This window comes from Oryctolagus cuniculus, chromosome 18 (assembly GCF_051225735.1).
Source record: "Oryctolagus cuniculus isolate XC-2025 breed Fujian yellow rabbit chromosome 18, ASM5122573v1, whole genome shotgun sequence".
NCBI classification, from domain to species: Eukaryota; Metazoa; Chordata; class Mammalia; order Lagomorpha; family Leporidae; genus Oryctolagus; species Oryctolagus cuniculus.
In genome coordinates this window covers 75,994,371-76,008,934 of record NC_142884.1, presented here as the reverse complement: position 1 = coordinate 76,008,934, position 14,564 = coordinate 75,994,371, and positions in this window count along the sequence as shown.

The window sequence follows — 14,564 nt, the reverse complement described above, 5'->3', positions numbered from 1 at the left end:
AGCCTGCCCGGAGCTCAGCTGCTGCCTCCTACGAGCTAGGGGCTGGGCCACAGGTGCTCCTGCCCCCCCCCCAGGGTGGGGGGCGTGCGGCCGGCCACAGGGCGACCCCTGACCCGGCACCCTGCTTTTGTCCTCGCCGCGGGTTTCTCTTGTGGAACGGAAGTGACCTTGCGCTTCCTACCCGACCTGAGTGTGCTGAGAGCGAGGGCTGGGGGGTGGGGGGCAGGCATCCGGCACCAGGATGCGACTGGCTCTGCTCCACTCTGCACGGACACCGTATCCCAGCCCAGCGCACAGACCCAGGGTCGCACCACTGTAGCAGGGAGGGGTCTGACCCCTGGGGTGCTCCTGCAGGGGCAGCTGGAGGACGCAAGCTCCAGACACAGACGCACCTGGTTCAAGCCCACCTCCGTGTCTGAGCGTCAGGGCGCAGCTGGGAAGGCTCCCTGCGCCCAAGGAAATGGGCGCAAGAGCACCTTCCTGCCCAGGCCTCGCTGGCTTGCAGAGGTCGGCTCCTCCCTCCCTGGGGCCCCACTGCCACCTGCCCTCGGGGTGCTGGGGGCGTGCGTGGGCGGCTCCCGGCCTCTCGGTGGGTGACCACAGGGGTGTATGCAGGCTGTGTGTGGTGCCTTGGCTGCACTGGGGTCTCGTGTCAGCCCCATGGACAGCATGGATGTGACACTCATGCCCAGGGAGGCGAAGGCCTTGCCCGGTCATCCTCCCCAACAACACGAACTCCGGGGTTGGGGGCCGTGTACCGCTGTGGGCCCACCTGTGAGAGTGTCGTTCCCGGAACCTCCCTGGCCCCACCCAGTCCCAGCTCCGGTTGCTACCTTAGCCTGGATTCTAGAACATTCCTGCCTCCTGAAAGTATCTCCCAAGTGCCCCTGGGGCCAGGCCGGGCCGGTCACTCCCTCTGCTCTTTCAGGCTTTGAGGGGCTGATGCCAGCCCCAACCCATTTGGCCAAGGCTGCGCACTCAGAAGTCAGGAAGCACCCAGGGCACGGAGGTCTCCCCCACCAGCCTCCCTTCCAGAAACTCCCGCCGCCCTGGGCTCCGGGAGGCAGAGCTCACTTCCCGGCCCCTCCCCTTCAGAACGCATCCCTGTCCTGTTACATCCTGAGCCCAGGACGGCTCCCGGGGGGCTGCCTCCCCCGCTGTCCCCTCCCCTCCCCGGCTGGCCCTGCCGGTCGTCCGACTTCTACCCCGGCCGTGCCCGCTGCCCTCAATGGCGCCATTCGCCCGCGCCCCGCTCTGCCCTCCGTGCAGATGTCACTTTGCGCACGTGCTCGTCTCTGACCCCAGGAGACCCCAGGGCCCTCGCTGGCCGCAGTCCCCGCCCTATCCTTGGCCTGTTTTGCTGCTTCTGATCCTTTATCACCCGTCTGTCCCACAGGGCAGCTTTTGCTTCTGTCCCCTCAGGAATCTCCAGTGCCCGATGGGCTCAGATCTCCCCACGTCCCCCAGGCCCGGAATACCGGGGCAAACGCCACCGTGGCTGCCAAACACCTACAGGGGAGCCGGAAGGCGCATGCTTCACCAGGAATTCTCGGCCGGAATGCACACCGGGGCCCGCTTGTGTTGGGGCTGCACCGCACCGACGGCACCGCCTCTCCTCGCTGCTTTACGTGGCCGCCGGAAGTCCCACACACGCAGGCTGCTCGAGTCACCTCCGCGCTGGTCTAGGACGCAGCCCCTGTAACACTCCCACCCCTCCACGGGAACCCCCTCATCCAAACCTGAACCTCGCCTGAGCGCCACCCCTCCCCCCCACCTGCGCACCTGGCCCCTCGTTCCGCTTTTAACCAAGGCGACCTGCTCCGTGGCCCGTGCTCATTGGCAGAGGATTTGGAAAGTAGAGGAAAGACTAGAGATAAACACCTGCGTCCCATATCAGCATCCGGAGGTAGCCCAGGTGTGAGTATGAGACACGGCAGACGGCAAGGCCGAGCCCCCGTCAAGCCGAGGGCAGCGCCGGGGTGCCGAGGACACTGACTCCTGTACCCAAGCGCCTGGCTCCGCGCCCTGGCTCCGCTCGCCATCCCAGCTTCCTGCTAACGCCCACCCCGGGAGGCACCAGTGATGGCTCAAGTCCTTGGGTCCCTGCCCCCAACACGGGAGACCTGGATGGGGCCCTGGGCTCCCGGCTTTGGCCTGGCCCTGCCTTGGCTGTTGCAGGCATCTGGGAGTGGACCAGGGAATGGAAGATCTGTCTCTGTCTTTCAAATATAAAAGAAAATTTAAAAAAATAAAACATGCACACTTGAGCTCTTCTGTGTGCCCTCCCAGCTGTGTGTCCCGGGGCAGGTCACAAACCCTCTCTGTGTGGATCTTCTCATCTGTCAAATGGGAGCAACGACTCACCTGCCTCGCCTGGCTGCCCCACAGGTTGAAGGAGACCGGCACCTGTGCCCTCACAGGCGGAGCTCTGCCGAGGACCCGGGTCTCCCCTGGCACGTGGCCCGGGCCCACCTCCGCTGAGCGTTTGCTCTGTGCCACGCACAGCGCTGCCCCCCGCCAGCGCCGCCCACTTCTCCTCTCCTTCTCCGCAGGCTTCTTCCTCATAGCGCCCGCCTCAGGGCCTTTGCACGGGCCGTGCCCCCTCCCCAGGAATCTGCTTAGCTGGCCCCTTCCTTTCTCCAAACGTCAGGTTCTCAGCGAGGGGCACAACCCGCAGCTTTACTGTCACCCCGAGTCTCAACCCCCTTTCGACTGTGCGTTGCCAGAGCTTCCTGTCACCCAGCTCAGCGTGGGGGCTACTTATCACTGGTCACTCCTGGCTGCGTCTCTCCCTGCGGCGGGCAGGACAACGACCTCCTGGGCGATGCCCCCTCCCAGTCCCTGGGTCCTTACAAGAGGCGCAGGGGGCAGGGTCAGAGAACGGGAAGGGAAGACGAGGCCGGGCTGGGGTGGGGAGCGGCTGAGGGCGCTGCTCCGCCGAGGTCCTGCAGAGGGAGGATGGAGCCGTGAGCCCAGGGCTGGGGGTGCCTGCAGGAGCTGGAAAAGCAAAGCAGCAGGAGCCCCGGAGCCCCCGGAGCCCCCGCTCAGCCCAGGGAGACGCTGGCTGGGCTCCCGTCTGCAAGACTGTGCATAAGTCGGCAAGTTCATGGCCACAGCTGCACCGGGCAGGCCAGACACCCCCAAGCGAGACAGAGAGTCTGCCCGGGCAGGTGTCTGCACCGGCGGCACTGTGCCCGAATCCCGCCGGCACCCAGGAGTGACGGCCCAGAAGGCTGCTGGTCAGCGGTCAGCACAGCTTGCAGACGGCGGTCAAGGGCAGGTGCACCTCCCCAGCCCAGCGAACCGCGGCGACCGCATCAGCTCAGCACAGTCAGGCACGCAGCAGTCGCTCTGGCGTGAGACCCGAGCGCCACGGCCTCATCTGGACCACGGAGACCCCAGTCAAGTTCTCGCAAATGTTAGGTTCCAAGAGGACCCTCAAATCCTCAGGATGCAGAGGGTCAGCGCTGGGGGCTGGAGGCCCTGAGTGGAGAAACAAACAGGACAAGCAGCTCGGGCCACTCTGCTATGCTTGGGGACACGGCCAGGCTGGAGGCTCCCAGCAGCCTGGGCCGCCGGCCAAGACCAGGGCGCGTCCGGCGTCAGCGGGGCTTGGAACTTGGCGTCCCAGGCCGCGGAGGCCCTTCCTGCTCGCGTGAGCTCCGCAACCTGAGCCGGCCCCCGTGGAGGGGCCGTGCCCTGGGGGACACAGCGCGACTTCCTGCGGATGGGGGGGGGATTGCCGGGCCTTCCCTCTCCTCCTGTGTCCCTCCCCCCCCCGGGGGGGGGCGGCCCTGTTCCAGGCTGGAAGCGGCATGGGCGTCCCCTGGGCCCACTGGTTCCTGAGAGCCAGACTTCGCCCTGGCGCCCGCGCCCCCGCCTCCGCGGGGCGCTGAGCTCACTCCGCGCCCTCCCCCACTCCGCCAGGGCGCTCCCGCCCCCAGGGCGAGCTGAGCAGGGCCAGACCACCCAGAAACCCACCCTGGACTCCAGCCAGTGCAGCCCCCTCCACCCCCCGTGGGTCACGCGCTCTCTAGGGATTCCTGCCTGGAACAGGGTCCACTGTCCCGTGGGGGAGGCTGCAGAACAGTGTCCATAGCTGCGCATGCGCAGCCCCTCCAGCAGCGGGGATGCGGGTGGTCTCCGCTCCCTGCGTTCTGAACTCAGCCCCAGACCCCTCTGCCCCCGGGACCCGTGGCTCAGTCATTTCTAGCGTGGCCCTCCTGGGCACCAGGGAGGCCTTGCTTACGGGGCCTCCCCTGCCTCCCTCCCCACGCAGCAGCCGGAGGACCCCGTGCAGAGAGCAGGACCTGCGGCGCAGGGCTCCGAGGTGTGCCTGGGCTGTCCCTGGGCTGTCCCGGGCGAATTCCTCCTGCTTCCTGGCCTCTGCCCCAGGCGATAAAGGGAGACAGGGCGCTGCCTGGTTCCCGGGAGGACCTGAGCTGGCCCGCAGGCCCCCGTCAGCCCACACAGACGCTGGGCCAAGCTGGGCTGCCGTCCGTGTCGCCAGCGCCTGTCCAGCTCACAGCTCCGGAGACAGAGCCGCATGGGGGGGGGGGGGGGCAAGCGCAGGAAACGCGAATCCACTAGCCCAGGCGCACAGCACACACCTGCCCAGGGGTCTCGGCTGTTCCCGCCATTTTCCTGTCCGTGGAATCACATGAAAGTGAGAGGTCGGAAAATCCAAGGGGAAGCTGAGAGGGGGCTTCCGAGTACCCACGAGAAAATCAAATCAAAGCCAACACTCGGGGCGGCCGGGGCCCAGGTCCCACGGCGGCAGGGCCTGGGTTCCCGTCCAGCTCCCGGCTGATGCGCGGGGGGATGGCAGGTGATGGCCCAAGTGCTTGGGTCCCTGCCACCGTGTGAGAGACCCGGACGGAGCTCCCGGCTCCTGGCTTCAGCCTGGCCCAGGCCTGGCTGCTCAGGGCATTCGGCAGGTGAACCAGTGGAGGAAAACCATTTTTCTCTGACACTTCCTGTCCGTTACTCTTCCAAAAAAAATAATAAAGGTAGCGTTCATTTCCCATGAATGTTTGCAGCCGCTTATGTGTAAAGAACTTCTTTTTAAGATGTATTTATTTGTTTATTTATTTGAAAGGCAGAGTTAGAGAAAGAGGAGAAGCAGAGAGAGGTCTTCCATCCACCGATTCACTCCCCAAATGGCTGCACCAGCCAGGGTTGGGCCGGGAGCTTCCTCCAGGTCTCCCACGCGGGTGCAGGGGCCCAAGCAGTAGGACCATCCTCGGCTGCATCCCCAGACACACTAGCAGGGAGCTGGATCGGAAGGGGAGCAGCTGGGACTTGAACTGGCGCCCATGTGTGATGCTGGCTCTGCGGGCGGCGGCTTAACCCCCTGCGCCACAGCGCCGGCCCCTGTACGGAATTCCTACAGGTTCCCTTTGGGATGGCGTGTCCTGAACTCATGACAGGTTTTACTTCAGTGCAAGCCAAGGAGGAGAAAATCCTCGAAGCAGGAGCCCAGCGGCCACCGCATGACTCCCCCCGCGCCACCCCCCAGCCGACCTCGACCTCCACCCTCCCTGGGGCTCTGACAGCCCCCGGAGCTGAGGTGCAGGAGCCCCGCAGCCTGAGCCCTGCTGACCCACCCAGGCCAGCCACAGGTGTGCCCCGCCCAGGGCCTGCAGCGGGGGGCGCTGGGACCCTGCTCCACCGAGACCCGGCTGCTCCCAGGGCTCCCGCCCAGCTTCCCAGGAAAGGCACCGGTCCCCACGGACCCTTGGCCTGGCCGCTCCGGCCTGCAGGCCCCCGGGACACCCAAGGTCGGAGAGCCTGGCACTGGCACTTGGCCTGGAAGGGGAGCTCGCGGGAGGAGACGGAGACCCTGGAAACAGAGCAGCTGGGCTCGACTTGAAGGGGGCCTGGAGGCGCCGACTTGGGAGGGGAGGCCACTCTGGGTGGGGTGGGAGGGACAGCCTCCACTCAGCCCTGGAAGAGGGGCCCCTCCCCCGGTCGCAGGAGGGGCCGCAGCCCCCGCCCCAACCCTGCTGGACTGAGGGCCCATGCAGGATCCTGAGAGGGGAGGGCGGCGGGAGTCAGATTTCAGGGCAGCCCAATCGTCCCAACCGCCCCCTCTTCATGGTGATTGGTTCAGGAATGAGTCTGTCATTTGATTTGGGCCAATGAGGTATCGGGTGAGGGGCTTTTGGTGGTGCTTCCCTCCCATCTGAGAGATGCAGGAAAGGGACAGCTCTCTTTGCGTGTCTGGACTTTACCCCATCAGTGTGCAGTGCCAGGATCCACAGCAGCCACCTTGCAACCATGAGGAAAACAAATCCAAGCAGGACGCCAATGCTGACAGGGCAGAGTTGTGGGGGTAGAGGGAAGCACCCAGGCCTTGGAGGCATTGCTGAGTGGCTGAATCGTGCCACTGCCTGACCCAGCCTGTCCCTGGACTTCTTGTCACAGGCAACAGAGCCATCTTCCTTAGGGGCAAGCAGCTGATTGGAGCTTTTTGATTCTGGCGGCCAGATGTGCCCTGACCGACAGCCCAGCTGATGAGAAAACAGAGCCGGGAGACTCGAACTCCCCGAGACCCCCTATCGCGGCACCCCGGGCGGGCACCGCACGTGGTCTCTCCGCCCCCGGGGCCGGGGGCTCAAGCCGCCTGCCTGGTCCCACCTGCAGGCCTGGGTCTGCCTGTGCCCCTGGCTGGCCTGCCTCCCCGAGGACACGGGCACAGGGCTGTGAAGCCCCACCCTGAGCGAAGCCGTCTTTCCCTGCAAAGACCCCTCAGTGCCTCAGAGCCGAGGGCCGGGGCCCACCCCTCCCGGATGAGGCCAGGAACTCGACCGCGTCCCATCTGACCGTGTGTGGGCATCAGGGGCACGCCGACCCTGCCATCTCCCTCTCTCCTCCCGGGGGCCAGCAGCCGGGGCCGGAGGGACGCACGGGGCCCTCTGCCCCTTCCCGGTGCGGAGCTTGGAGAATGACGTCAGTTTGGCAGGAGTTTAAAAGAAGGAATGAGAAAGCGGGCAAGACTGCCCGACCCCCGTTACGCAACGCCTGGCGCGGCCTCTCTCCTTGGCAGGAACAAGCTGTCCCGGAATAAATCACACGGAGACCGCGGTGCTCGCGGCCCTGGCCTGGCTGCACGCGGGTCCCCGGCCCGGCTCGGGGCCGCCATCCTGCCGCAGCCACAGCACGCCTCGGGAGCCAGCCTCCGACTGCTGCCTTATCCGTGGGTGAGAGGAAGTGGTTGGTTGAATTAAGGGGCAGAGAGCCCGTGGGAGCTGCCGGCGCCCGCTGGGAAGGGGCCCCGTCTGCAGCCCGTGGGAAGCCACTGCCACCCAGGAGGCAGTGAGGCCTGGCTCACGACACCCCCTGCTGGCAGCAGCCAGATGCCACTAGGGAAGCCACCAGTGGCCTCATTAATTAAGTCCTTTTTAAAAAAAATGATTTATTTACTTGAGAGGTAGAGTTACAGACACTGAGAGGGAGGGAGGGAGGGAGAGAGAGAAAGAGGTAGAGAGAGAGAGGTCTTTCATCCACTGGTTCACTCCCCAATGGCCACAAAGCTGGAGCTACCCAGATTTGAAGCCAGGAGCTTCTTCCAGGTCTCCTCTGCAGGTGCAGGGACCCAAGGACTTGGGCCATCCTCCACTGCTTTCCCAGGCCATAGCAGAGAGCTGGATCAGAAGTGGAGCAGCCGGGACTGCCCACGTGGGATGCTGGGAGCACAGGTGGTGGCCTCACCAGCTAGGCCACAGCGCCGGCCTCCTGTCATTAGTTAACTTCTTACTAATTCACAGTAAGCTGTGCTGATTTAGGTGGAACCAGTCAGACCGCTACCTGTTGTCTCCGGGGAACAGTAACAGGCCGGCACGGAGACGCCTGCTCAGGGTGCCCGCACACGGCTTCTCCTCAGCCTACCCGGGGTGGGGCGATGCACCCCGCAGAAGGAACCCATTCTGTGCGCATGTGGCCCAGACCCTGATGGCCACGCCCCGCTGCGGTGCCTGGGAGGATGCTCCCCACGTGCGGCTGAGCCTCTCAAAGGGAGGGAGGGACAGGATGCACCACCTGAGTGCCGTCCCCATCGCGGTTTGGAAAAGTGTATTCAGGGCCGGCGCTGTGGTGGGAGGAGGGGTGGCTGGGTGCATGGGAGTGTAGATGGATGGATGGAAGGAGGGGTGGGTGGATGGAAGGAGGGGTGGGTGGTGGGAGGAGGGGTGGGTGGTGGGAGGAGGGGTGGCTGGGTATATGACAGTGTAGATGGATGGATGGGTGCTTGGGTGGGTGGTGGAAGGAGGGGTGGGTGGTGGGAGGGGGGCGGCTGGGTGCATGGGAGTGTAGATGGATGGATGGGTGCTTGGGTGGGTGGATGGAAGGAGGGGTGGGTGGTGGGAGGAGGGGTGGGTGGTGGGAGGGGGGCGGCTGGGTGCATGGGAGTGTAGATGGATGGATGGGTGCTTGGGTGGGTGGATGGAAGGAGGGGTGGGTGGTGGGAGGAGGGGTGGGTGGTGGGAGGGGGGCGGCTGGGTGCATGGGAGTGTAGATGGATGGATGGGTGCTTGGGTGGGTGGATGGAAGGAGGGGTGGGTGGTGGGAGGAGGGGTGGCTGCGTGCATGAGAGTGCAGATGGATGGATGGGTGCTTGGGTGGGTGGTGGAAGGAGGGGTGGGTGGGGGGAGGGGGCGGCTGGGTGCATGGGAGGAGCATGCGGGCACATAAAAGGATGGTGATGAAAGCATGTGGGGAGGGAGAGACAGGAGGATGAGCAGGCAGACACAGTCGGGTGCAGGGAAGTGAGACGGCGGGCGAGGCAAGACAGTGGGCGAGACGGCGCCTACAGGAAAAGGAAGACAGCCCGAGCTTAGCTTCCAGACTGAGCCGGCTGGACGCTGCCGCACAAACACTGCCCAGTGGTGTGCAGGGGCCTGGCTGCCCCGCGGCTCTCTGACAGAGACGCCTGCTGCCAAGTGCCAGCGTCACCGGCTCTTTGCACCTGCTCTGCCCCGAGCCAGATGCCGTAATCGCCTTAGCTCATCAGCAAGTGTCTCTCGTTAATGAATCCCTCCCCGTGCACAGCTGTCGACTTAGCCGCTTCATCACCAGGGCTTGGTAATCCCAGTTCAAAGCATTCGCATTAACTTCTCCCACCGTGAACTTGGCCCTCTGCGGAGGAAGGCCTTGCTCACATCACCTCCCGCTTAAAACCATCCGTGCACCATCTGCGGCTCATGGTCAGGTGCAGATCCCAGGGCACTTAAAGCCCCTCGTGTCCTGGCCCCAGTCCAGCTCACCCCCCACCCGCCTCCTGCTCGCCTCACTTCAGCTCTGTGTGTTGCCCCTGTAAGATTTCCCTCCCTGTTCAGAGAACGGATTCCGCCCCCCGACCCTGCAAGCGTGCGTACCTACTGTTCCCCCTATAACACTGCTCCATCTAGGACATGTCCCTCATTCTCGAAGCTCAGTCGTCCTGCACAGAGGGGCCACTGACCCCTCAAACGCATCCTCACAACCGGAGCCATCATCATCTCCCGCCCCACCCCCTTGTTCCCGAAGGATCCAGCCTGTCCCCAGGAGGAGTCCCGGGTCTCCCCCCCGCATTCTTCACACCCCACCCAATGCCAAGGCCCCACTACTGCTGCTCCTGCAGCTCCCAGGCCTCCCCTGCCCCCTGCCCCCTGCCCCCTGCCCCGACTCCCAGCCCCGCCCCCAACACCCACCGCAGGCCGGGCCCACAGCCAGCGGCACAGCGGCAGCCTGGCCCCAGCAGGCCTCTGCCACCCTTCCGTTCACACCTGCACCCTCTCGCGTGCGTCACGAGCTTGGCGCCCCCGGGGCCACCTCTCCCCTGGGACCAGCAGTCTCTGAGCCCTTCCCTTCCGCTCTGGGAGTTTCGTAGCCGTCGTCCTCCGCTCCCGGGGCCTCCCCCCAGCACTAACGTCTGAGAACACATCACGCGTGCTGAAGCCCCGGTAGGACTGGGCCCACCCCACAGGCCACTGCCCCACGGCCTGTGCGGGAGGACCCGCTGTTATCCCGCGTTACAGACGAGGAAACGGGGGCAGAGAGCTCGCACGCCTGGCCTGCGCCTGCAGGAGAGACGGGAAGTTGAACGCAGCCAACTCCGGTCGCCCCAGCATCCCCTCCGGACGCCTGGTCTCCACAGCGAGGGCTCCTCTCCCTTACTCCCTCTCTACTCCCGCCATCTTCACCCCCGGGCCCGGGGTCCGCCTCCTCCTCTGGGCTCCCACCCAGCCCACTCTCTGATCAGAGCGCCTGACACCTGCGTGGTAAATGCCCTGCACGGAAGACGGAAGATGGTCTCTAAACACGCACGTGCAACTCCCAACACTGAGGGTGTATTTCCCCTCTCCTGGGGGTGGGCCTTGCGACTGGCTTTGGCCAATAGAATGCGGCCATCTCAACTCGCCAAGATCCAAGATTGGCAGCTCTGGTTGCACCACTGACCAATGAGAGGCCTCGTGAGAGGCACCCGCAAGGACACCACCACCTTGGACGGTCCAGGCCGGACAGAGCTCCTGCCAGGCCGCGGAATCGTGTAAATGTCACAAACCGCGGCTGAAGCCCTCGGCGGGGTCCATCCCCCAGCCTCGGTTTCTGCAGCGAGGGGGAGGTGACATCACCTCCGGCTGTCCGACTTGACCTCTGGGCGTGCAGGACAACAGCCCTCCCTCTGCCCTTCCCGCCCCTCGCCCTGCCCCACACCCAGGCCCCCTCCCACGTCCAGAGGCACAGCTCTCTACTCCGCCTGTCTCGTCCTCTGTGCCCGCCACCCATCTCATGCTGCATGCCCGTCCCGCCTGGCCAGGCCCAGGGGTGGGCGGTGCAGGTGTCGCCAGCAGGGGCAGGTGCAGGAGACTCGGGAGAACTTGCTCCATCCAAACGCGGACACGCCGAGCACGGAAGAATCCTGACCCGCTGCAGCCTCTGGCCAGCAAGGGCGTCTCCGCTGTGTCGCTTCATTAACGAGCGACTTGGCCCAGCCCTCTGGCGGGCAGCAGGACGCTCCGGAAAGCGTCTGTCCCAGAAGTGGCAGATTGGCAAGCCTGCAGGAGCCAGGCGGGAGCGGGACGCACAGGGCGGCCAGGGTAAGACAGCGGGGCTGGGAGCTCAGTGTGACCCCCAGGCACGCCGCGGCTGTGGCAAACGGTGTGAATCAGGCACAACCCACGGACGCACGTATACAGCCCACACATGGGCTGGCACTCGGCCCGGTGGTCGGGCTGTCTGAAGGCCGCACTGCAGACTGTGGGTTCGGGCCCTGCCTCTGGCTCCTGGTTCCAGCCTCCTGCTAACGCAGGCCCTGGGAGGCAGCTGGTTCCTGCCAGCCACGTGGGAGACGCGGGTGGAGATCCTGGCTCCAGGCTTTGGCTTGTGGAGCTGATGGTTCCCCCCCACCCCGCTACAGGAAGTGCACCCACGTGACCGCTGTCCCGCCCCCGTGGAACAGCGCTGGGACCCCCACCCTCCCAGGCTCCACCTCAGTCACTCCCTCACCCCCTCCACGGCAGCCACGCTCTGACCTCTGTGAACCCGCCTGTGCCTGTCCCCGTCCCTGCATCCCGGCTCCCACCTGGGTTTTCTCGCGATGTGCGAGTTCACCCTAAGCTGGGGCTCGGGTCATTCTCATCACGGTGAGCGCTCCACTGTGGGAACCCTCAGCCGTTCACCCCCCTCCGTGGCCGGCCCCTGCGGGTTTTACGTTTGGGCTGTGGAGGAGGTTCTTCCATCTGGGCGAGCGCAGGGATGCGGCTGTGCCGAGCGCAGGGCCAGCGGTGGGGTTTCTGGTCTGGGATGAGCATCTGTTCCATTTATACCCGCTGCCGGACAGCTGGCCAACACGGGCGCCCGATTCCCCTTCATCTGCGCCGGGTTTTCATAACCTGGTCTGCCGGGAGACGCTCCCATCAAAATCCCACCTCTCCAATTGACCACCCCGGAAGAAACCTGCTCAGGAAGCAGCCAAGGTGTCGGGGGCAGGCGACAGGTGCACTGCACACTCGCGGGCAGGGCGTCCAAGCTGCCAGCCCTCGACGTCCTTGTGCGGAACACGGAGCGATGCTGACAGGTTCCAGTATTCATATTACTGTTACCGTCAGATATGAGAGATGAGGTACGCGGCGCCGCTGGGAGAGCCAGGCACACTCACGCTGGTGAAGCCCTCGGCGCCGCGTCTGGTTTGTGCTGCGGCCGCTGCTGACTGTGCTTCTCACCATGGCCAGCCCCTGTCACCAGGGCCACTCGCCGCGGGAGCAGCAGCTGCTAAAGGCAGGTGCCATCAGCAGCGACGCCTTCTCATCACCCACTCCGTGTCCCTCCAGGCCCTGCAGGAGCCGTCGCCACCGCCTCCCAGGATCTCTGTCCACGGGAAGCTGGAGCTGGCGCTGAGCATCGGACCCAGGCGCTCAGAGCGGGGACACTGCCGCCCAGGTCTTCAGCTGCATCGAGGCCAAGCTTGAGTTACAGTAACAGTAACATATTTATAATTTACACGGAAGGGAACGGAAGCTCAGGAGCTTCCAATTTGACGAAAGGCACGCTGATGCCCGCGGCGAGCCGCACCCGCAGGTGCAGGTTTGAGTGTCCGGGCAGCGCCTCTGCAGAAGGCATCGTCCCCAGCTGGGAAACCGTCTCACGCCCCTCAGCCATGTCCCCAGGGGACGGGTCGTGCAGGGTGAGACGCCCGTAAAGCCCAGGGCCGGGAGCAGGGAGCAGATTAAGCTTGTGTGAGCCTCATTGTTCACTCCAGTGGTCTCAGGGGACGTCTCCTGACCGCCAGGTGAGAGCTGATGGCGCCAAGGGCGCCATCACCACCGTGTTCCAAATGGCCCGGAAAGGAAAGCCAGCCAGTGCCAAGTTCTTGCCTTTTTTTTTTTTTTTTAATTCGCTCTGGTTGGCGGCATCTGATGAGGACTCTGCACAATTAAAGAGGCGGCAGGAGCGAGGGAGGAGGGGAGGGCTCCCGCTGAGCTGGGGGCTGGTTAAATCCCTGGCCGAGATCCCAGGCCACTAGTGCCTCTGCCACCCAGGGGCGCGACCGCTGTCACACACGCACGGGGAGGGCGCAGGGGGCCCAGGAAGTCCCTAAGGCAGGAGCCCACACAGAGCCCCCAGCAGGGAGTGCACCCGGGGCAGGCGGTCCCCGGGGTCGAGGTGAGGAAGTCTGATGTCCGGCATCCTGGTGCGGAAGCCAGCAGCGCCCCGGTGAGTGATGGCCCCGGAGCCAGGCCCTTCCCCGTTCGGTGTCTTCTGCACAAATCTGACGGTTTCAGGCTCCCAACCCCCACGCACCTGCTTTCTCCCGGGGTGGTTGTGCAAGTCAACTCTGCGAGGTCCCGGGAGGAGCACCTGGTCTCTCTGGGCCTCAGTCTCCTCACCTGGAGTATAGGCACCGATGACGCCCTCTTCCCACCCTCTGCACAGTGGGGTTCGCAGACACCATTTCTATTTTCTTCCCCTTCCTGGACAGTCCATTTTTTTTTTTTTTTTTGACAGGCAGAGTGGACAGTGAGAGAGAGAAGAGAGAGAGAGAAAGGTCTTCCTTTTGCGGTTGGTTCACCCTCCAATGGCTGCCATGGCCGGCGCGCTGCGGCCAGCGCACTGCGCTGATCCAAAGGCAGGAGCCAGGTACTTATCCTGGCCTCCCATAGGGTGCAGGGCCCAAGCACTTGGGCCATCCTCCGCTGCACTCCCGGGCCACAGCAGAGAGCTGGCCTGGAAGAGGGGCAACCGGAACAGAATCCGGCACTTAACTGCGGCTGTGTTTTAATTCCGTTAAACTCAGAGTGAGCTGGATGAGTCGGAAGTTAATGGAGACCAGCTCTTCCAGACAGGGCCGGGGTCCCTGTGGGCGACTTCCATGTCTGTCCCTTCCATGGGCTGACACGTGTCCGGGTGCCCTGGGATGGCCCTGCAGGCCACACGGGCTACAGCATGACTTCAAAAAGCTTGTGGAGAAACGGAATGAAAAGTCAAGTTCATTTGCATACAGAAAGTTTGGAAATCCTCGTACGAGGGGACTTTAAAACATTCATGGAAAACGCACGTTATAAAAATGGCATCGAGAGTTCAAACGTGTTTGTGCCCGAGCGGCCATCGTTCAAGTCCCGTTCTCCACGAGCTTTTTGGAGTCTGCTGCCTCTTTTCGTAGCAATCAGCAAAGAGCCTCTCCCCTGAGACCCCCAGTTCTCCCCTCCCAGCCTCCACCATCCCTGACTGCCCACCAGCTGTCAATCAAAGGGCTCACCCTGGACAGCAGGAGTCCCCGGGGATGCTACAGGCCAGGCCTGTTCTGACTGGTCACTGCCAAGGCTGTACCAGCTGTCAACATGGATACGGGCTCTGTCACCCCGGCCAGGAGGAACTGGGTCGTGACCAGCTCAAGGTCAACCACCCAGTGAGTGGCAGAGTCAGGACTTCCAGAAGTTTCCAGAAGCTTCGAGACGAGGCAGGAACATGCCGAACACGTGGGCACACGGAGTACACCCGCCCTGCCTCGCGGTGCACACCCCCGGACGTCCACAGTGAGACTCCCTGGGTTTCATCCCGACTCTGCCACCTGCCAGGGACGTCAG